The 23,793-nt window shown below is 42.4% G+C and overlaps 1 pseudogene; it reads right to left on the bottom strand.

Moving 5' to 3' along the window:
• Positions 1–297: 297 nt before the first annotated feature.
• LOC149213381 (L-ascorbate oxidase-like) lies at positions 298–16,192 on the bottom strand (annotated as a pseudogene).
• Between the last annotated feature and the right edge of the window lie 7,601 nt (positions 16,193–23,793).

Below are 23,793 nucleotides of genomic sequence, written 5' to 3' on the forward strand. Positions count from 1 at the left end.
AATATAATTATTTAAGGTTATTTATTTTTAATGTTTGATTCCAACAACAGTGATAACTTTACTTCAATGAAACTGTACCAATTTGGTGCTAAAATAGACACTGTGAATCACTATGTGAAAACATAGTCAGTTTCTGACCTTCTATGCATATTTTTAATCACTATGGTGAAAATACAACTAGTTGTTAACCAGAAAGTTAAACCTACACCATCCTTTCGCTGCTGGTAACGATTAAACCTTTAAATGTTTTCATTCAAAGCCCTAATGGTTTTCTGAGACCAAGTTGCGATTTTTTGGTCAAATTTCAATTCCCATGCTCGCCAAGAGTGCAAATATTGCTTCAAAGTAACCACTAAGGTTTCCCATCCGCTGCACTGTCTTCACACGAGCAAACACTCCATTCTCCAATTCCTTGATAATGTTTACAAATGTCTCTAGATCAGGAGTTGGTTTGCCATTAAACTTCAACAATCCACTATCTGGGAGAATGATTCATCAAAAGTCTTGGAAAATACTCTACCCTTAGTTGATGGCTGATTCTGAGAATCGGCCAGCCACCCCGGGAAGGTGGGTGGGCCACCGGGGTGGCGAAGTGTGGGGTGCCGCCACCCAACCCACGCCACCCTGACAGCCCTCCCGCCCGCCAGGGCTAGCTGGCCGATTCTCAGAATCGACCATCAACTAAGGTCAGAGTATTTTCCCAAGACTTCTGATGAATCATTCTCCACACTAACAAATTCTGTGCTGGATTCTCTGCCTTGAACCGTAGTGCAGCCCATCCGTAAGGAAACAGTGGCACCGTGTTACGAAGCGCAGGATTTACCAAGTTGTATTTCTTTGGATCTTTTAGGGGATCAAATGCGCCGTCGCCGTAGCCAAGGATCCAGAAATCATGACCGTGCAGGTGCCATGGATGGATCTCAGAGTTATTTGCAGTCAGTGTGTTTGCATTCTAGAGAATCACATCTACCACAGAGTTCAGCTCGAATACGTACACACCATTCCCTTCAATGGCGTTTGGATTTGTGGGAGGGATACTGATGTTGTATTCTCGGGGCTGGTAGGTGTCAGGAGGGGGCGTGGCGTCATAAGCACCCTTGATTTTGTATTTCATGGCGGCGAGGTATGGAGTGGGAGGAGGAACCAGCGACATGTTGTTGATAGCCCATTTTATAAATCCATTGATCTTGTTCTGTGTGTTTAGTAAGATCAGCTACCTGGTGGGTTTCATAGGAGGATGCTCTTCATGTTCGGTGAGGGCCACAAACTTCTTGGCAAGCATTTTACTATAGGCATAATCATTCCAGACAGGGCTCGGAGGAGGTGGCGTGGTGGCTACCTTGGTGGAGAGATTGGGGATAAAGTTGAGTGTGGCTAGGCCTGCAGGCGTATTGGGCTTTTGACCTCTCACATTCACAGCTGCCTAATAGTTTTTGGTGCGATCTTGATCGGCCTTTATCAAAACTGAATAGGTTTTGCCGGAGTATACATCCAGATTATCCAGCTCCATCGGTTCCACGTAATGGCCTTCCGCTTCCACAATGGTCATCTTGTGTCTCTGAAAATCACTGAACAAATAGTTCTATCATCATTTTACCAATTATTTTAAGTTGAAATAATGTACGATCCATGAATGCGTTATTTAACCTGAATCAAAAAATTGAGGGCCGATAAGGAAGCTACGCTGGTGATGCGCAAGTGGTATGTCTTGCAAGGTTTCACCGGTAGAATGTGGGGCAAACATTGGCTGTTGATAGTGTTGCAAGTTCTACTGCTATCTGCCAAGCAGTTGTATTTTCCTTGCCCCTCTATCAGTAGAGACTGCAATATCAAGCCACAAATTCACGTTTATTCATTGAGTTTCAATCAATCGGGATTTCAAACCGGAGTACCAGGGAGACAATATATATATACCTGAGGTTCCCCAACCCAGACGAAGGGATTGGATGAGAGGCCCATAGCCTGTTGGTACGTGCTAGTATGCCACCAGTCATCGAGGATGATGCTGAGTTCTTTGTCATAGACGAAGGGCTCTCTTTTTGCGGAGTCGACTATCAAAGAGCCATACAAACTAGCCGAACGCTGGAGACCGTAGTGGCCATGATAGAAATATGTCCCAGGCTGCATACATTATTAACATTAGGCCACAAATCCCCAACACAATATAACCAAAGTTAAGATGCAAGTATTGAAAAGAAAATGTGTTAAACATACTCTGTCAACAACGAATCTATAGATAAATGTCTCCCTCGGTAGGATTGCACATTGACACATGGATGCAGTTCCATCACTCCATGGAGTTCTGATCTGAAGCACATGAGCATTTCGATCAGAATTATTACGTATTAAAAGATCATATATGGAGGGTAAAGAAAAAACCACTCCATCACAATCAAAATTAACTTTGGAATCACATGTATCATCAGGCACATAATTTGTTAGTGTGGAGAATGATTCATCAAAAGTCTTGGAAAATACTCCGCCCTTAGTTGATGGCCGATTCTGAGAATCGGACAGCCAACCCGGGCGGGCGGCTGGGTCGCTGAGGTTTCGCGGGGTGGGTGGCGGCGCCCCACCTCGCACCACCCCGGCAGCATTCCTTCCCGCCCGGGGTGGCTGGCCGATTCTTAGAATCAGCCATCAACTAAGGGCGAAGTATTTTCCAAGACTTTTGATGAATCATTCTCCCAGACAGTGGATTGTTGAAGTTAATGGAAAACCAACTCCTGATCTGGAGACATTTGTAAACGTTATCAAGGAATTGGAGAATGGAGTGTTTGTTCGTGTGAAGACAGTGCAGCTGAATGGGAAACCGTCAGTGGTTACTTTGAAGCAATATTTGCACTATTGACCAGCATGGGAATTGAAATTTGACCCAAACATCGCAACTTGGTCTCAGAAAACCATTAGGGCTTTGAATGAAAACAATTAAAGGTTTAATCATTACTAGCAAAAAAAGGATGGTGTAGGTTTAACTTTCTGGTTAACAACTAGTTGTATTTTCACCATAGTGATTAAAAATATGCATAGAAAGTCAAAAACTGGCTATGTTTTCGCATAGTGATTCACAGTGTTTGTTTTAGCACCAAATTGGTATGGTTTCATTGAAGTAAAGTTATCACTATAATGGGATCGGTCAGTTTTATTTTTTTTTTTCAACCCTGTTTTTCATCCGTTTCATAAATTCCGAAATTCCAAACTCTGAAGTTTTATTTTTGTTTTTCAACCCTGCTTTTAGTGTTTGACATCGATTTACAGTAATTCCACCAGTGTTACATTCACAATAGCTTATTCATTCTCGTTTTAGTACCATAAAAACATAAAATTTTAGCATTGACTACGAAATTGTAGCACCACTTTAAGTTTTAATATGTATTGGTAATTTTCTCTTTAATTGTTTTCAGCCCTGTGCATGTTAATATCTATTTCAAGTTGTTCATAAGTTGTGCTATGAAATCCTCTGTTCTTGGTTCCACTTGGTAAGCAACGCTAAGTGGTGGTAGTCATCAGCATAGTTACAGGGTTCAACATGTGAGGTGATAACGACTCAGAACAGATATATATTGCCATGGTTGTTGGAATCAAACATTAAAAATAAATAGCCTTAAAAAATTATATTTGGTTCCCTCTTTTAAATCTTAAAATTAAAATTTAAAGAAATATGTGTCTATTATGTTCTTAGTTGCATGTTTACATACGTAAGGTCACTTTAATGGTCCATATTTAATAGTTTATATATATTTTTACATCATTGCTTAGGAAAGTGAGAGTCAGTAAACACATTTAATAGGCCATATATATTTTTACATCATTGCTGAGCAAAGTGAGAGTTGGTTGATGTTTATTGGTGTGTAATCTATTTATTAATTAGGTTTAGCTAGAGTGATTGTGGAATGGAATGCTATTCTCCCTCAAGTTATATTTGATAAGTGACATGTTGAGCTCATAAAAAAATGTCATCCATATAAATGAGGATCACTTTAAAGAGTGTATATATAGATGTCTCAAATTTATCATATGTTAATATTGAGAAAATAGAATTAGCTTCCATTCCAAAACCTATTTATAATCACATTTGAAGTATATGAAACATAAAGTTGAATATTGCATAATTATAAGTACATTATGCATAGGATAAATTAAAACAACAAAATCAATTATACAAGTGACCATTATATAGATTTGTAGTGGAAACCATTAACACAAACAATGCTCTGTTTTCTTTAAAAAAATAGTCTCATGATCAAGTGGAGCACTCAATTGAAGATTATGGTTTTCTTCCTTTTTATAGGCCTTTTTCTTTAGTTTGAGTTATTGCTTGGCAATACCCTCATCCTCCAAGAGTAAGTCTCTAACATGGAAATCATATTTAATAGAAGGGAAGTAATTGCACAACCCATTGGCCATATCTCATCACCATACGAGTGTGGGTGCCAAGAAAATAACCAATTGTTAACCCTCATCACCATGAAGGTGCATTGAAGTTGGGGAGCTACTAAAATACAACATTGAAGCGCCTTTTTCCTTCTCCTACTTTATGCAAGGTGGGGAGGGCGTGAGGGGGTGCGTGGGGAGGGCATGAGGGGGTGGGCGGGTAGGGTGAGGGCTAGGTAGGGCAAGGGGGATGTGAGAGGGTGGCCGGGTACGGCGGGTAGGGTGAGGGCCGGGTAAGGTGGCAGGAGCATGAGGGGTGGGAGGGTAGAGGGGTTGGGGGACGGTGGGGAGGGGCGTGAGGGGGGGGGGGGGGGTGCCGTGAAGGAAGGGGGAGGGGTGAGAGGGGGGAGGGGGCGGGTAGGGTGTGGAGTGGGAGGAGGGAGCAGGTGGCCGACCGATTACGGGTGGGGAGGGGTGTGAGGGGGAGGGGGCGCGTGGGGTTGGGGAGGGGGACGGGGCGAGTAGAGTGGGTAGTGGGTGGTCGGCCGATTGCGGGTGCGGGGACCGGGGGGGCCGTGAGGGGGTGGGGAGGGGGAGGGAGGGGAGTGTGGGCGGAGTGGGTGGGTTGCGGAGTGGTGCGGGTGCGAGCTCTGTGTGAAGGAGGGGTGGCGGGTAGGCTGGGAGGGGGTTGTTATGCGTTTAATGTTTGTAATCTGTGATTTTCGCATTAATTTTTAAGTTGATCATTATTTTTTGAAAGCAAAAGTTATTATTATTATTTTTTTGACATGAAATTCATAAAAAAAAACTATTATTTAACTAGTTTTAGTTAAAATTTTCATATAAAAATTGTGATTTTCTATTATGAAACCAGCTCACAAAAAGATAGAAAGGGTAGATCAATGCCTTATAATTTAGCCTCTTCGAGGGTGCAACAATAGAGGGATTCTATGGGGCATAGTAATAACAATATGGGGACAATAGGGGCACAACAATATTAATAAGGGATACAACTACAATAGTAATCAGGGGTAATCACTAGTATTATAGGGACCTAACATTTTTGCATGTCAATTGTAGCAAAAAAATATCAAAACGTGTAGTTTTTTAGTTATATTTATGTTAAAAATGGCTATTTTTATGTCCATTGTTAAAAAATATTGTTTTTTAGAAAAAATTGTTTCTTGTGGATTGAAAAATTAGTTAACAATGTATAAATATGTAGAATATCGAAAATTCAAAATATAGACCTTCTTCTTTATATATGCAAAACAATAAAAACCTCACTACAAAAAAAATAAAATTAAAATAAAACAAGAAAATATGAAGAAAAAGAACACTTTAAAAATTATTAAATTTACAAAATAATTATTTACATTTCATACATTAGAAAATAAAAATAAAAAATAAAAAAAAAAAACCTTTTAAAAAAAGGGACTAGTGTAGAAGTACCACGTTTTTAAATCAGCATAAAAAACACTACCATTCTAAAATGCAATGTACATAAAAAAATTTATAGTGCCAAAAAATATGCTCTAAAAAACACGTGTGTTCTGCATCACGCCTTTTCAAAATCGGGTCACTTTTTTGCTATCTCTACAAAATGGGTAACAATATGAGTTCCCGTTTCAAAGTTTACATTGTTTAGTATATATGTAAATAACAAAAAGCGTTCAAAAAAATCAAGCAAACAATACTCCCACAAGAAAAAACACAAAAAGCTATAGAAATGCAGCAGAAGGCATGGGAAGCAGGCTTACCCCAAAACAGTTGAGCTGAATGTGCCGACTGCTCCTAGATGTGATATGGGATGTTAGAGTTGCAAGGTTGATGTGAGGAATGATCTCTACAACGTCGGGTTGATGAATTATGATAACATCGAGGATGTGATGCGCATGCCATGAATCTAGGGGAAGTGACACTTGGTGGGAGGTTTCGAAATTTCTCCTTGCATGTAACCTCCAACTGCTAAACATAGATCCCTAAAACAAGGGATTCTCTCATAGAAACCATTGTACCTATACTGCTAAGAGGCAGAAAAACACCTGCGATACCTGGAGACATGGCAACACTCATAGCAAGCAATCTATCAGTCATAAACCAAAATGAACATGAGAACTGACTTGAAACATACCCAGGTGAATGATCATGAAGGTTGCGCAATTTCGGCTAAGAGATCCAAAGACTGATTTCCAAGCCTTCTCAAGGGACAATTTGGGCTACTGGGAGACTGGCTGACAGATTGAACTGCGCAATGCATAGTCCAGTCTAGCTACTAACTACTGGGATTGTGCAATTGCAACTGGGAAGGACTTTTGGCCTAGGGACAAATTTGCGCAATTCTTGGGCCAAGCAGCCACTATCCTCTAGAAATCCGCAAAACAATCTTGGAGGTCGATGCTAGGTAGGAATGTGAAAATCTAGAGAGGAAGGTGAGTATTCCTTTCCCAGATTACGCAATGCAGCCTTGGTGAAGGCAGAACCTGAGCCAAGGTTGGCCCAACTCACCGACGGGAAACTGAAAGCAAGTAAGTCAATGAATGCATGGCGACTGTACTAAGTGATAGCAGAAGTGATTAACAATGCATGCAAAACATGAATAAAAGATTCAACAAACACAACATGCATGTGGGTGAGGCAGTATGCCGATTGGGCGAACGTCCGTGCAAAACAGTTTCATGCATGTGACAAGAGTGAGATAGCAATGAAAACTAAAACGGAGCTAAGACAAGCTAGTATATATGTAAACGATAGAAAGTGTTCAAAGAAATCAAGCAAACAGTACGTCCACAAGTGAAAACACAAAAAATGACAGAAATGCAGCACAAGACATGGGAAGCGGGATTACCCCAAAATAGCTGAGTTGAATGTCACAACTACTCCTAGATGTGATGTGGGATGTCAGAGCTGTAAGGTTGATTTGAGGAATGAGCTCTTCAACGTCTGGTTGATGAATTTTGATAACATTGAGGTTGTGATGTGCATTCCATGAATCTAGGGGAAGCAACACTTGGTCGGAGGTTTCAAAATTGCTCCTTACATGTAACCTCCAACTGCTAAACATAGATCCTTGAAACAAGGGATGCCTTAGGAGAAACAACCCATGCATGAAAGTTTGTTTTTCTTAGTGCCGGAGGGAACCAATCAACTCAGTTGCACATGAAAGGGACTACATGACTACTAGAGAAAAATGTGCATTTATGGCTGGGAGCTGGGTTGACTGCCTAGGAGGTTTGCACAATTTATGGGCAGAGTAGTTGACTGCTGCCTAGATTTGTGCAAATCCTAGGCTGAACAACCTGCTACTGGGAAAATTTCTGCAAATCCTGCTGGTAGGGTTGGCAGGCAAGATTACGCAATCCTGGAGCCTAGCAAGCTGCCAGAGAGGATTGCACAATTTCTGGAGGGAAGGCTGGTTTCCCTCCAGAAATGCGCAATTTTCAAGAGGAGGCTCCTCAGCCTGCAGCTAGACCAATTCCAGGTGAGCAGCCTATGAAGGGTAAATATTAAACTGTGATTGATAGGCTACTTTTGAGAAAGAAAGACACGAAAGCTTGAGGACTTGACAAAGCAAGGAAAACTGCTATGAAGGTTGTTAGGGATGCTCCAAAATAGGCTAGGAAACAATTTTGGAGGGTGTTTGTAGCTGCTACAACACTTGGCGACACACTGGTAGAACTCCAACACTCTGAATGGACCTTGTTCATGAAAAGCAAGTCTAACACCTCTAGAAGTATTATTCATCTCTCAGCTCATCTTGGCTTCACACTAGTTTGATTGTAATATGTAGCATCTACCAGGCTCTTGGTCGATTGACACACATTCCAATTCAAGGCAACATAGTTGTTTTGATTGGGGTTGAGGGGTATCTAGGTGCATAAGTAGTATATTTGTAAGAGTCTTAGTTTCATCTCTAATGTTGCTCCACTGCAAGAAGGCCTCTGCAGTACCCCGGTGGAGTCACATAGGAACACAAGCATGGCTCCACTACTAGCGAGCTGGCCAGTACCCCAGCGGAGTTACTCGCATCACCCCCCTACGTGGAAGCCTTTCTCTTCTTTCGCCTTATTCATTTTTCATTTTGATTTTATATTTTTACTTTTCATTTTTTTCATTTTTCACCGTGCATAAAACTTATTCATTTCAGAGGTGGAAGAGGGATCTTGACTTATTGAGAGTAGAAGAGGTTGTTCTAGTAGAGAAGTAGTTTATTGTATCTCTGACATGCCTGTTAAGGTTTTTTCCCTCACCTTACTCTGCTTGACTAAGATGACAAGGGTTAACCCAAAAACAATTGACTATAGAAGGTGACACTAGTTAGCATGTAAGCGTTGTGTTTTCACCAAGGTCCACTTCGAACAATACATATTTTCCTTTGACATATCATTGACTAAAGGTAACAAGCTCATCATATAGAGGCAAGATGATAGATAACCAAGTATTGATAGTTGTACAAGCCCTCTTACACTTTACCCAGCTCATTTCATGAGTCACACATGGTTTCATGCAAACTAACCTACGAACGAAACAAGCAAATGAACTAACAATCAACAAAGTAAAGCAAGAGTAGAACAAAAATGAAAGAGAAGCAAGTAAACAAACAAGCAAAGAAAGCATGTAAGAAAATAAGCATGCAAGCAAAAAACTAAAAGAAAACACTACTCCTACTCCTACACTAATGGTGCATGGGCCTGATCACATGAAGTGATATTTCCAATGCAGCCACCGATGCATTGGTAGACCCATGTTGGTGAAGGCTTGTTCCATGAGAAACCCAGTTGCGTAGACCAGAAACAAAGAAAGATATAATAATGAAGACAACCAAACTTTGTGTTTCAAAGTATCCATGGGACACAAGTGAGTGCATGTGCAAGATGGACGGTTCGCAAACTTATCATAGTGCTCTGTGAAACTACGTGTAAATTTCAATCATAAGCACACTCTTGACTGAGACATGCAAGAAAATGAAAGAAAAAAAGATAACTTATGTCATGCATGAGTGCTCGTAATGTAAGACTCCTCCAATGCATGAGTAATGGGAACATGCAACTTGAGTGAAGGAAGTGTGATTTGTGTGTGAGATGAATCTTCAATGCATACAAATGAGTGATGAGGAGCCTTGGGTGGTTGAACAATTTCCTGATTGGGAGTGAAACCAACCTCAACAGAGCGAGGGCTTGACATAACCATCAGCTTGGGATGAAGTGCCTCGACGGTCTATGGGGTTTCGACTTCGTTGACAGATAGATCTTCATAGACTAGTGGCTTAGATAGATGAAAAACAAGTAAACCAACATCGTGATCGGGTGATAAGGTGAATAGATCATGACAACCAAGGTTAGAAAATTCAGGATGTTGGTCGGCATCCTCATGATTTGATGAATCACACAGAGGGGTAGATGATAAGGAAGGATTTTCACCCTCTGCGTTTCCGAAAAGAGTAGATAAAGGATCAAGTGGATTTCCAATGAATGGTTGGTCCTCTCCATTGTTGGATGATGGACTAACATACGGTGTGTCCTGCAAAGATCAACAATGGGTGTATCCATCGATGAAGACACACATGCAAAATCATGGATGGCACATTCACCAACGATGTTAGGAAATAACAGAGGGGGCTTGAACGAAAGGGAGTCATCCTTCATTGAGTATTGATGCTCAAGCTCCCACTCATACTCTTCATGAATGACAGTGCATGTTGGTTGTGCAACTCCAACTCCGTCAGTGGGTTGTTCCTCATTCACAACAAGTGAAGAGTCCAGAATGGATGATGACAAGACATCATCATCCAGAGGAACACCGAGGTGCAAAGACGGAGGTTGTAGAAAAGAAATCCTATGAGAACTTGAAGGACTCACAACCCAATCTGTGTGAAAATCAGGTGGAGTGATGTTGGGAGAGTGTGAATATTGAACAGGTGTACAAGCATGATCCTCGGCATCATTGGACAATGGTGGAGCTGTTGAATGATAGGGATGCAGACAGTCAGTTAAGACAGTGCCCATTCCCACATGAGATTGCGTAGCTCCATCAATGATGAAGGTTGAGTGAGGCTTGATCTCTAACTTTCTCTTGGGACAGGCAAATTTCTTAAGACAATACTTGAACTAGTCCCAAAGATAAGAAAATTTCATCTAGCTCCTTGGAGCTTGAAACTACAAGTCAAGGAAGCGCTGCCAAAAATCAATAACAGATTCATGCGGAGCCCTCCGTTGTTGTAACATCTTCCAGTCAAGATGGTCTGTATCAAAATGATAGAACATGTATTCAATAAGATCACAAAATTTCTCACATGAGTGCATGGTGTCAAGTGTAGGCTGATAACCCAACAAAATGGAGATTCCCAAAGTGTGTATGCAAGTAGCAAACCATCCTGTTCATTAGTAAAATCATTTTCCTCATAAATCATGGAAATAAAGTTATGTAAGTGCTTAGGCGAGGCCACTTCGCCTTCACCATCATATGTGTGAGTGGACAAGAGATTGAAAAGCTTCCCCGAGGTAGAGACATATTCACGATTCGAAAAACACCTCAGGGGAAGAAGAGTGCAAGAATCCATGAAAGATATGCAAAGGTTCAAAACTGGATGAGAGGACACTGGTTGTCATTAGGCCCTCCTTCTAGCATCAGAAATGTTGACAATGCTGGACATGCCAACATGTTAAGGGGATCTCCCCGGTAAGAAGTCCCAATTAGACCTTAGACTGTTTGGTGTAGGAGTCCCAGTAGTGGGTCATAAGGTAATTCCTTGACCGCGATGTCACACAGAGGCAAGTAGAATAACTCTATCAGCAGCAAGGGTGTGACTGATGCAGTGCGTCAAGGAAGGGGTATGAAAGGTTCCAACACTTCGAAAGGGGAAGGAGGTGAAGGTGAGTTCCAGGTTGAAAGGGATTAGTCCCAACTCGGCTAGGAACACACAACACGAAGGACATGCAGAACTTCTGGTGGAGCAGTCCAGTTGGATGTGGCAGTCACATCATACAAGGTAATATGACACGTATGGAACTCACGGATCAGTCTGAGATGAGTGTGACGATTGTTATAGAAAGTCTCAAGTGAAAGATTTGTCTAATGTCCAGTAGAGCAGTCGACATGGACGATGACAACATTAACAACATATTCAACACATTAACAACAAGATTCATATAATTGCATGTGAATTAGTTCATACACAAGTACGTAAGTTAAACAACATATATCATTAAAGAAACCAGAGTAGTTCAACTACAATAACAACATATGCATGAAGATGTGCTAGCTCTTATTATATAAAGAAGTGTAAGTCACAATCATACAATACATCCATGTAAACCTGCTAGACCCAACGGTGGAATGTTAGAGCCACATCCACTTGCTCCTCCAAAGAGATGTACTAGCTCCATGTAGTGGAGAAGGCATGGTGTGTTACGATACTGTCTAAGTGTTCTTCAAGATAGTCTTAGTAGAAGCTTGGCTGACCAAAATCCCATACAATGAGTTATGAGGGACTATTTATAGAAAAGGGTGGGGTGACCCTTGACATTCCCCTTTGTGACAGTTCAACTACCCTCATGACTCTTCACCTACTCTATGACGGTTACATTCAATTGTTGACACTTGACTTACACTTGACATGACTCAACATTACAATGGACAAGTACTCATGTGAGACAACATGGCTTGAGCGAGCCTTGCAAGACATGACTGACACTCAGTCCATTGTGGTGAGAGCAACTCTTAGACATGCTTGTGATGGTGAAGCTAGTGCGATGATGCCAAGCTTGGTCGTCTGTGATGGTCTGCATGCACCTCATGGTGACATCTTGCTAAAGCGAACTCTTCCTTCTATTGCAACTAGTGCATTGGTTCGGCTCCTTCATCCAACTTGCCTGCTAACATGCACATGGTCTTCTTCGGTTTGGCTGATCCAGCAGAACACTAATGCATAACATCCATGCTGATCTTCAAGTGTGTGATGGTGGTCATGCGCATCAACTTGCCGAAGTACCCATTTGGCTCCAGTTGGAATTGCTTCTAGTCTTCGCCTTGGTGAGTGTGTTGGATGGGTTGGATTACATGCGTGCACACAATGACATGCATGCTGCTGAATCCCTTGCATGCGATCAACCACACTGCTCACCATGTATGCTCTATGTTAGCTGTTGGGATGGATTTCAACTTGTCTAGGCGTAGTTTCATCTGTAAGCGCACATTGCAACCATTGTTGTTCCTGATCCTGCTACAACTCATTCATCTATCTGCGTAGCTTCATGTTCTTCCTAAGTTGCTACTTCAACACATGCAACTCCTTCTTTGTTACATATTTTGTCATCGCATGATCTTCACGTCATGCCATCACTCCATAGTCAGCGTCTCCAAAGTTTCTTTCATCATCAATGGACTTGCTTGAGCTTGCAACCTTGTTCCATCTCCGCGTTGTCAACAACCGTCCTCCTACATTCATTGCATTTGGTATGCTATCTTCAACTACTATTCATGATTCTGCTCGCTATGATGTTGCCTCTTAATGTCCTTATCTATGAACAACTTGATTTCTTCGCAAGTAGGCAAGATCATAGACACTTGATCGACTACATCCCCAAGCATGCTCTAAACAGTGTCCTCATCTCTACTCTCCTGGAAACCATTGTACCTATACTGCTGAGAGGCCGATCAACACCTACGATACTGGAGACATGGAAACACTCATAGCAAGAAATTTGTCAGTTGAAAGCCAAAACGAATATGAGAATTGACATGCAACATACCTGGGTGAGTGATCATGAAGGTTGCACAATTTCGGCTGGGAGGTTGGGAGACCGACTACCAAGACTGCTCAAGGCATAGTCTGGGCTGCTGGGAGACTAACTGACTACTAGAACTGTGTAATGCATAGTCTAGTCTGGCTTTTGACTGCTGGGATTGCGCAATGTGAAATTTTGGCTCGGAAGGACTGCTAGCCTAGGGATAGATTTGCGCAATTTCTTCGGCCAAGCAGCCATTGTCCTCCAGAAATGCACAAAATAGTCCTGGAGGCCAGTGCTGGGTAGGAATGCGCAAATTTGGAGAGGAAGATAAGCCTTCCTTTCCTAGATTGTGCAATGCAACCTTGGTGAAAGCAAAGCCTGGGCTAAGGTTGGCCCGACTTGCTGACGGGCAACTGAAAGTAAGTAAGTAAGTGAATGCATGGAAACCCTAAGTGATAGTAGAAGTGACTAATAGTGCATGAAAAACATGAATGAGAGATTCAACAAACAAATCAACATGCATGTGGGTGAGGCAATTCGCCAATTGGGCAAACATTCGTGCAAAACTGTTTCATGCATGCGACATTAGAGAGATTGCAATGAAAACTAAAACAACGCTAGGAAAAGACAGTATATATGTAAGCGACAACAAGCGTTCAAAGAAATCAGGCAGATAGTACTCCCATAAGCAAAAACACAAAAAGTGATGGAAATGTATCACAAGGCATGGGAAGCGGGCTTACCCCAAAACAACAGCGCTGAATGTGCCGACTGCTCCTATAGGTGATGTGGGATGTCAGAGCTGCAAGTTTGATGTGAGGAATGAGCTCTACAACATCCGGTTGATGAGTTTTTATAACATCAAGGTTGTGACGTGCATGCCATGAATCTAGGGGAAGTGACACTTTGTGGGAGGTTTCAAAATTTCTCCTTGCATGTAACCTCCAACTACTAAAAATAGATCCCTAAAACAAGGGATGAATTTGCATGCTTCCTTGGGAGAAACAACCCATGCATGCAAGTCTGTTTTTCTCAGTCTCGGAGCGAACCGGTCAACTCAGCTGCACATGCAAGAGAGTGCTTAACTGCTGGAGAAAAATGCACATTTTTGGTTGGGAGTTGGGCTGCCTTCCCAGGAGGTTTGTGCAATTTCTGGGTAGAGTAGTTGACTGTTTCCTAGATTTGTGCAAATCATGGGATGAATTGTCTACTGCTGGGAAAATTTGCGCAAATCCTGCTGGGAGGGTTGGCAAGCAGGATTGTGCAATCATGGAGCCTAGCAGACTGCAAGATAGGATTGCACAATTTCTGGAGGGAACACTGGTTGCCCTAAGAAATGTGCAATTTTCAAGGGGAAGCTTCTCAACTTTCAACTGGCCTAAGTCTTAGTGAGCAGCCCGTGGAGGGAAAAGATTAACCTATGATCGATAGGCTTCCTTTGAGGAAGAAAGACAGTGAAGCTTGAGGACTTGACGAATCAAGGCAAGCTGTTGTGAAGGTTGGTAGGGAGGCTCCAAAACAGGCCAAGGAAAAATTTTGGAGGGTGATTGTTGGCTTATTGGGGCCTGACCCTGGTTCAAAGTTCTTTTAGCCAAACAAATCCTAGTACTACTGGCCCTTTCGGCAACAATATGCAGAGTAGGGACTAAGGTCTCACCCGAAGTAGTATGGGAGGGTGCTAGAACCAGGTTTCCGCACCTTGGAGATGTCTGATGAGTTCAAGTAGTCTGCAGTTTGACCCTGCACGTAGGTTGCTTCCTGCACTTTCCCGTACCTCGTACCCTGATACACTGCCTTCGTGCAACCCTACCCAGGGGATGAACACTGCACTTTTGTGTTATTACCCAAAACCTTACTGGTAATCCAATGTTAGTTGATTATCTTAGCCTACTTTCGTGCTTTAAGTTATACTTAACAACATAAACCATTCATACAAGTGTGTGTAGTAAATAAAAATTATATTTGCAAATTATATGAAGCATGTATTAACCCAAGAACATATACATAGAATTATGACAAAACTTCTCTTTATTAATTCCTTCCTTGGTTACAGAATTGACTTGCCCTGTGTACTCAGCTGCAGGGGTCCGCGCACTCAACTGCAGACTATTAGGCCTATGTGCACTCAGCTGCAGTGCGTTCTCCTACTCTATGACCCAAAGACACACTTCAACTTGCACTCAATCACTTAGACTATTTTCTACTTCTCTTTTCTCTACTTAGAGCCTCACTCTATTTATACAATCCCATGGTCCACAGACCATGGGTAGGTCTATCTAGCCAACATTACATTAAAAAACTAGGGCAGACAACCCTATGAGTCTATCATACTTTCGCGCCCGTAATTCGCAGAGCTTTACAACAAGATTCGGTCAAAACTTGGGATTTGAGCCCCAAAACATGCCTTAGGGGTATTCCATTCCCAACAGGCCCCCAACACAAACATCGTGACTCGCCCTCGAGTTAGTTTGTCGGTACGACGATCTTTGCGCGGAGTCCCTCCAACTATTCTCGAACTGTGCAGAGGTCAGCAACACACTGAACTACTGCTTGCTGGATCTACTGCATTCATTATTTCGAGACCTCTATGTCCAAACTGCTTCTCTGCATCTGTGCCGGTATCCCTTGTATATGTTTATAGTCCTGCGCCTTTGTCTAGATCCTTGGAGCATGAAGACTGTGCTTCCGCCAGTTAGTCAGATAGCCGGGCCACTTGTGTAGGGCTTTAAGCAGCTGCCATACACCTTGCCTGGGAAGGGCTCTCCATTTAGTTTGACTAGCTGTATTGCACCTCCATCTGTGACCTCCTTAACCACGTATGGTCCCAGCCAATGCATTTTAAACTTTCCCAGGAAATTTTCAAACTTATTGTCATACAGCAACACTAAGTCATTTACCTTAAAGGTGCGCAACTTGATGTTGTGATCATGCCAGGCGTTTTCACACTGCATTTGTACATGCTGATGAAAACCAGGCAAGAACCATTCCTCCTCAAGTTCTTCCAATTGAGCGAGCGTTTCTTCTAGAGCTTCACGGTATGTCATACCTGTGAGCACTGCTATGCACAGACTAGGTACAATATGCTCCATCAGCATGATAGCTTCCACACCATAAATTAACCGAAAGGTTGTTTGTCCCGTCAATTTCTTGCACACTATCCTATAAGACTATAGTACTGCAGGTATGCGTAGGTCCCAATCGCTTCGCTTTTTGTTGCACACTTTTGTTAGCACAGTCTCTAGTATTTTGTTAAATGCTTCTACTATCCCATTCGCTTGTTGGTGATATGATGTGATTTTCTGATGATACACCTGAAACTCTTCTGTGAGCGCGCTAATGGTTTGGTTCAGGAAATGTGTACCATTGTCACTCATTAAGATTTTCGAACAACCAATTCGAGTTAACACATGTTCAAAAAAAAACTTCGTAGGCATGGCGGCTGTGCAGTCGTTGATCGGCTGCACTTCCACCCAGCAAGTCAAGTACTCCGTCGCGGTGATGATGTAACGTGAGCCCATTTTTCCCTAAGGTTTGATAGGTCCCACAAAGTCAATTTCCCACTTTTCAAAGCGCTATAGCATCATTTGTGAATTCAAAGGCATCTCATCCCTTCGTGATGTTTTACGGTCCTTTGAAATATATCGCAGGCCTTACAGTGTTCTTTTGAATCCTGATGAAGGGTTGGCCACCAACACCCTATACAGAGAATCTTTTGTGTGGTTTCTAATCTTGCATGGTGTCCTCCTGCAGTGCCCCCATGTGCTTCCATGAGGATCTGACTTCGCCCAAATTCGGGTATGTACCTTTGCAATATTTCATCATTTCCCATTTTGTATAGGTGACCCATGATGACAAAAAAATTCGTTGCATGCACCACCAATTCCTTCTTCTGTTCGACTTAGTATTCCTTCAGCATAGTCCCTATTGTCAGAAAGTGGATTATATCTTCGAAGTGTCCATTCGCGACGTGCACAACAAAGAGTTGTGCATCAGGTAATTCTTCCTCCAAAATAGTAGGTTCCTTGCCCGTCTCAATACGTGACAAGTGATCTGGTCCTACATTCAGGCATCCAGGTTTTACCACGACCTCAAAGTCATATTCTTGGAACAATAAGAGCCACCTACATATGCACCCCCTAGGAAATCCAGGCTCTTCATGCAATCATCATTCTAGCAGAATGTGACATCCTTTTTCAATAGTTTCTGCATCGATGCGGTGATCTAGGCATATCTCTTGATGAACTTCCTATAGTACCTTATGTGTTCCAAGGTAGCGCACAACTATTTAACACTTCATGGTGCTTCCAAATTCAGAATTACTGCAATCTTTGCGGAGTCTACCATTAGTCCCTGTTTGTAGACCACATGTCCCAGTAGGTTCGTAAAGGGAACAAGGAACATACACTTCTTAAGGTTTAACGCAATCTGGTTTTGTCGGCAAGTATCCAACATCAAGCGTAAGCTTGCTACATCATGCTTAACCAATCCAAACACTGTCCAATCATCCAGATAGACCTCCAAGAATTTGTGGATATATTCTTTGAAGGCGGCAACAACTATGTGTGAAAAGATGACTGCCGCATTTTTTAACCCAAACAGCATGACAGTGTATTGAAAGCAGCCCCATTTAGTGGCAAAGGTGGTCTTGATCCTATCTTCTAGTGCGATTTTGATCTACTGGTACCCTGAGAACCCATCAGTGAAAGAGTATGCTTCTTGTCCGTCGACATTTTCTAATACTTCCTCTGTGAATGGGATCGGGAATGGGTCGTGTGCACTGGCATCATTCAACTTCCTGAGTTCCACGCATATTCTTATCTCATCCTTCTGCTTTTTCTCTTGCACTACCATATGGCTTACCCAATCGGATTCTTCCACTAGCTCAATAATTCCGGCTGCAAGCATTTTTTCTAGTTCTACGTGGACCTTTTCCTCATACTTCGGATTCAAGCGGTACGACCTCCACTTAACTAGTTTCACGTCGGGTTTTAGGGTGATCTTCATCATCCCTAAATCGCCAATGATCCCCTTTAATTCTATAATCTTGGTCAGGAATAAGTGTTGGTACTCATGGAGTAAATCAGTGACCTTATCCACCGTGGCATCATCCTAATAGTCACCGAGCGTTGCATACTTCAGTTTGGCCTCTGTCCCAATGTTTACCTTCTTTCTTTTTACCATCACGATGATGTCAAGATCTTCAATCAATGGTCCTTGGACATCGCGATAGCCTTTAGTTTCTGGAATGTTAATTTTTCCTGGATCTTCTTCATCCTCCTCAATATTTACATTGTAACACTCCAGCGCGCAGCTTAGCTGGGTCACCCCATTCTCGCTGAAGGACTTCTATTGGCTCCTGGGGTATTATGAAGATCGCTACGTTCATTGCTTTCATGGGTATGATATCCAATGTATGACATAATAGGTGCACCCACTCAGGTTGTGGCTCTTTCCCATAGACCTTGGACCATTTCGCGAGGTGTGCACGTGGATCATCCCATCCGTCATACTTGTCTATTAGCTGCATTTGAGGGGTCCCAAACTGCATGCACATCATCCTTTTGCATTCGCGCTAGTCCTAAAAACTTCTTTGATGCGTACCCCACCATCTTACGGGCATAGCATGCAGTACCCATTTCAGAGCATCAAAAAGCTGTTGTTCCAGTACTTCTCTCTCAAATTTTTTCAGGAAATCATCCACCTCGCCCAACCCATCATACATAGGGATATCTCTTACCTCTGTTGCCACGCAACGCAATGACATTGTCATCATGTTACGGTTGAGCATGGTTACCTCGTGTAACCAGTTCAACCATCGTTTTATTTCCTCATCCAAATCTGATCTGCAAGAGATTTCGCGCTCCCATGAGAGTCTGCCATCCAGTGTTGGATTTACCCAGTCCTGCTCCCACGAGGTTATCTTCTAGATACAGTCTAGATCGTCGTCATTATCATAGTTGTGCACTGGCTCTGTGTAGCGTGATCCTTCTGCAGGGTCTAAATGTACGACTATGTGCAGTGACTTTTTCTCAAAAATCATCTTATGCTTCTTTAGATTTATCACTCCATTCATGTCGGTGGCCCAATCTATTCCCAATAGCGCGGGATAGGGATTGTTGTCATCAACAATTCTATCACATCTAAATCTGCAAGTGCGCTCGCACCTTCGATATCTACCATTATTCCCTGCAATCTTCCCATAGGTAGGATCTTTCGCTCGTTCGCCATTCACAATTGAATAGGAGACCATTGCAGCATAGGCCTACCCATGCGCTCCCATGTCTACTTTGGAAGGATGTTCACATATGATCCTATATCCAAAATTACTTGATCCATTTCATATTCCCCAATCTGCGTGGTCAATCTCATCTCTCTTCCTATTCACATTGTGTGGTTCTCGAGCTTCCGAACTACATGCAGTTCTCCTGGCGTGGTTCCAACACATCTAATGATGAGTTCTTGCAGCCCCTTCACAGCTTTGTTGTCATGGAGCAACTTCATGCATGTCTCCAAAAATGTAGTGAGAATTGATGGGTCCATTTCCTGTTCCAGTTTGTATTTACTTCCTGAAGTGGAGGCATCTGTGAATCTCTTCTTTGGGTTGCTTTCCTTTGTCATCCCCTATCCTAATACCACTTCGGAGCACGATATTTAAATTTGGGTGTTCATCGCACGGCTCAAAGCTCATCATTTGCAGGTTCCGAGTTGGGGGAGGTTGGAGTGATTCTTTATCGTGCAACCTCGCTATCAGCATGGGACAATCCTCCGTCTCATGATCAAACTGAGTACAATATAAGCATGATGGTCTCGTTGGGTTTGTACAATCGTGGGCATAATGCCCTAGCCCTCCGTAATTGTAACATATCAGCTGACTGTGACCTCTTCCTGGTCCCATTCCACCTCGACCTCGTCCGCGCCGCTGAAATCTAGTGTGCACCATCCCTGCATTTTGATCGAGGGCTCGTGTTTCGGTACGAACTCTATAGGTAGGAGTCCAATCCATCATTATTTCATAACTTCTATAGGTGTGCTCATCGTGGCCTACTGACCTACAGAAATTATAGAACAACTGCTGCATATTCTGTGTATACTTCTGTAATAGATGGTAGTTATCTGTAGCATGATTCCCTCCTACCTGACAAATCGCGCACCATAATGCAGGCACCGTGCTTGTTCCTACTTGTGACTTTGGTCTAAATGGCATTGGTCCTCCTCCCGTCAGGTAGTTCGCGAAGACTGGACAATGGTCCTTGTCATGTCCCTGGCATTTTCACTTTATGCACCATACCTCATCGCGCGCTTCTGGGCAAGATGTCTTGTCTTGTTTCAAACTATGCATCTCAATGCACAAGTTTTTCAACTGCACGTGGATCTATTGAACTCCCAAGTTAGGATCTTGTATCAGGGTCTCATGTAGTCTCATTGCGATCTCCAAGGCCTCAGCCTGAGTGGTTAGCTTTTGTTGTGACAACGTATTCCTTAGATGTGGCGTTAGCGATGCTACAAACCATGCATGGTGTTTCCCATCTGTCAAGGTCATATTGGATTCACGAATTGTACACTTCAGTCTCTGATCTAGCTCCCAAGGGGTCTTGCCTAGAAGCATTGCGATTTCCTTAAATCCAATGATCGACTGTGTCTCTGATTTTGGCCTGCTAAATTCCTTGTTTAGCGCAACTTGGATATCCATGATCCCTGTGTTTGGATTGTCATTGGAATGCTTAATGTACCAAGTCAGTGTGCAATCTTGCAAAGCACTGACCAGTGTTGCTTTCTTTATATTGTCATCCGTGACTCCCTGCGCTTCCCATACAGCCCTTACCACGAACCAAAACTAGTCCAGATCTTCATTCCCTACTCCTTTGAACACCGGCAACTTTATCGTGCTTTCCATATTGAACTGTGGTGGTGGTGGAGGTGGTGTGGGCAAAGATGGGGGTGAAGATGGTGAAACTGGCGGTGGTGTAGGTGGAAGTGGTATGCACGGAATTCGTTGCTTTATCAAACTGATCGCACTTCTTGGTGAAACCTTCGCGAGCTCTTCCTTGCTTTCTTGTGGAGGTGAAATCAAGGGGCTAGTTTCTAGTTTTGTGCTACCTTCATTTCTGTAGATCCTCCCACTCTCTGCAACCCCAAACATCAATTTATTCACATAACCCACTTTTCACATAGTAGCATCTTAATCCAAGTGTTCAAAGATTTAACGTACTTACCTTGCGGTCCTTTGAGGAAGTGTTGTTCCGTCTCACTATAGTTGACTGAAGTATCTACCACGAACTCGGTGATAAATCCTCCTATAATTCGATCGAGCCAGTGATCCACAACATGCGTGATCTTATCTTCCGATGCTTCCAGTATGGGCACCAACTATAGAGTCCACACAATAGGTTTTTCAAGCCTACATCTTCCTTGACTATCTGATAGCTTTGCGATCCACTCATACAACTCAAATGGGAAGGATGCAAAGAAAATTTCATGGATTTCCATATATAAGTAGCAATGTAACCACTCTTCCTTCAATAATCACGGATTCCTATTTTCCTGCTCTATGAGCTTGTGAATCTTTCTGTCCAACCACTCTTTGATTCCTTTCTTTGCCGGATTCCAGTGATACAACATCAGACATCTCTATGAAAATCCTGGTCTTAGCACAGAAACCATTTCTTGGCTTATTGGGGCCTAACCTAGGTTCAGAGTTATTTTAGCCAAACAAATCCCGGTACTACTGGCCCTTTTGGCAACAGTCCATGGAGCGCAGACTGAGGTCTCACTCGAAGTAGTATGGGAGGGTGCTAGAACCAGGTTTCCGCACCCTGGAGATGTCTAATGAGTTCAAGTAGTCTGTGGTTTGACCCTACGTGCAGGTTGCTTTGCGCACTTTCTCATACCTCGCAGCTTGATATACTACCTTCGTGCAGCCCTACCCAGGGGCTGAATGCCACGCTTCTGCGTTATTACCCAAGACCTTACTAGTAATCCAATGTTAGTTGATTATCTTAGCCTACTTGCATGCTTTAAGTTATACTTAACAAGATAAACCATTCATACAAGTGCACGCAGTAAATAAACAATATATTTGCAAATTATATCAAACATGTATTAACCCAAGAACGGATGCACAAAATTACCACAAAACTTCTCTTTATTAATTCCTTCCTTGGTTACAGAATCGACTCGCCCTGTGCACTCAGTTGTAGGGGTCCGTGCACTCAGCTGCAAACTATTAGGCTTCTGCTTACTTAGCTACAGAGCCTTCTCCTACTCTACGACTCAAAGATACACTTCAACTTGTGACTCAATTACTTAGACTCCTTTCTACTTCTCTTTTCTCTACTTAGAGCCTCGCTCTATTTATACAATCCCATGGTCTATGGACATTGGGTAGGTCTATCTAGCCGACATTACATTACAAAACTAGGGTGGACAACCCTATGACTCTATCATACTTTCGCACCCCGTGCCTGCAATTCGTAGAGCTTTACAATAAGATTCAGTAAAAACTTGGGCTTTGAGCCCCAAAACATGCCTTGGGGTAATTCCATGCCCAATAGTGATTGTAGCTGCTACAACAGTTTCATTGATCCTATAATCCCTATCATCTAAAGGAATGTGATTTAATTCTATGGAGGGAGGGATTAATGGATTGACCGCTTTCTCCTGGTTTTTTCTATTTTGAGGCATCATTAGATCAGTGAAAGATTACAGTAATTGAAAGGAAACCTTACCAGGAACAGTTTGAGGTAATGAGTTGTTAAGGGAAAGAGACAGAGCACTATCAGTTTCGATCTAGTTTGGTTCAAAAAATACTTTAAAAATGTTTGCTTTGTAGAAACTGTGAATTACAGGGAATAAGCAATGAAAAGGAGAAAGAGGATGGTTTGAAATTTTAAAGGTAGAGAGGTAATTTCCATTGGGGGTTTGGCGTGGGACCGTTAAAGGTTGAACGGTTACCCGGGAAAGCAAATTTAATGCCCAACGGTAATTTTACTGGGAACACATTCAATTAGGCAATGACTATGCAATGTGGTACAACATGAGTGGTGGAGGTGATGAAGTAGGGACACAGTAAAGAGGATGAGGGTAAGGCGGTGTCAGAGGGGGTAAGAGGTGGTAATAAGTATCAAGCGGGGGGAGCACGGGTTTGTGAAATAAGGAGAAGGTGCCATGTGTGGATGGGGCCTGGTTGGAAAAACTACCTTTTCAGAACCCGCACCCCCGATGGTAAAGGTAGGATGGAGAGTGGGGGGTGAAAACAAATAAGGGTCATGGATTGTGAGGGGCAGAGGATATTGATGCTCTGAGAGTAGCATCTTTTAACCAAATACGACAAAACAAACGTTTTTGCATATGCGCCTTTTGATTTACTACTTTTTAACTTAGGATTAGGTTTGAAATATGAAATATAAAAAAAAAAAAACTTTATCCCATCGTGCCCCCTTTTTTAATGTCTTTAAGACTTATGGAAAAAGAGCATATACATATATTTACAAAACCAACTATTTCTGCCTAACCTTTAACTAAACTAACATTTTTAATTCTTCTAAAGGGGTGCACTTAGAATAGAAAACCCATATTATTTTCTTTTATGAAAAATGAAAGAACGTCTTAATCCTATCCCTTATTTCTCCTATTGATTCAGATTAAACATTTGAATCACTGTCATTTTCTACCTAACTACTGATTTACCGAG

This window comes from Pinus tabuliformis, chromosome 1_1 (genome assembly GCF_031772625.1).
Source record: "Pinus tabuliformis cultivar Carrire ecotype Pingquan chromosome 1_1, CPIR1, whole genome shotgun sequence".
NCBI classification, from domain to species: Eukaryota; Viridiplantae; Streptophyta; class Pinopsida; order Pinales; family Pinaceae; genus Pinus; species Pinus tabuliformis.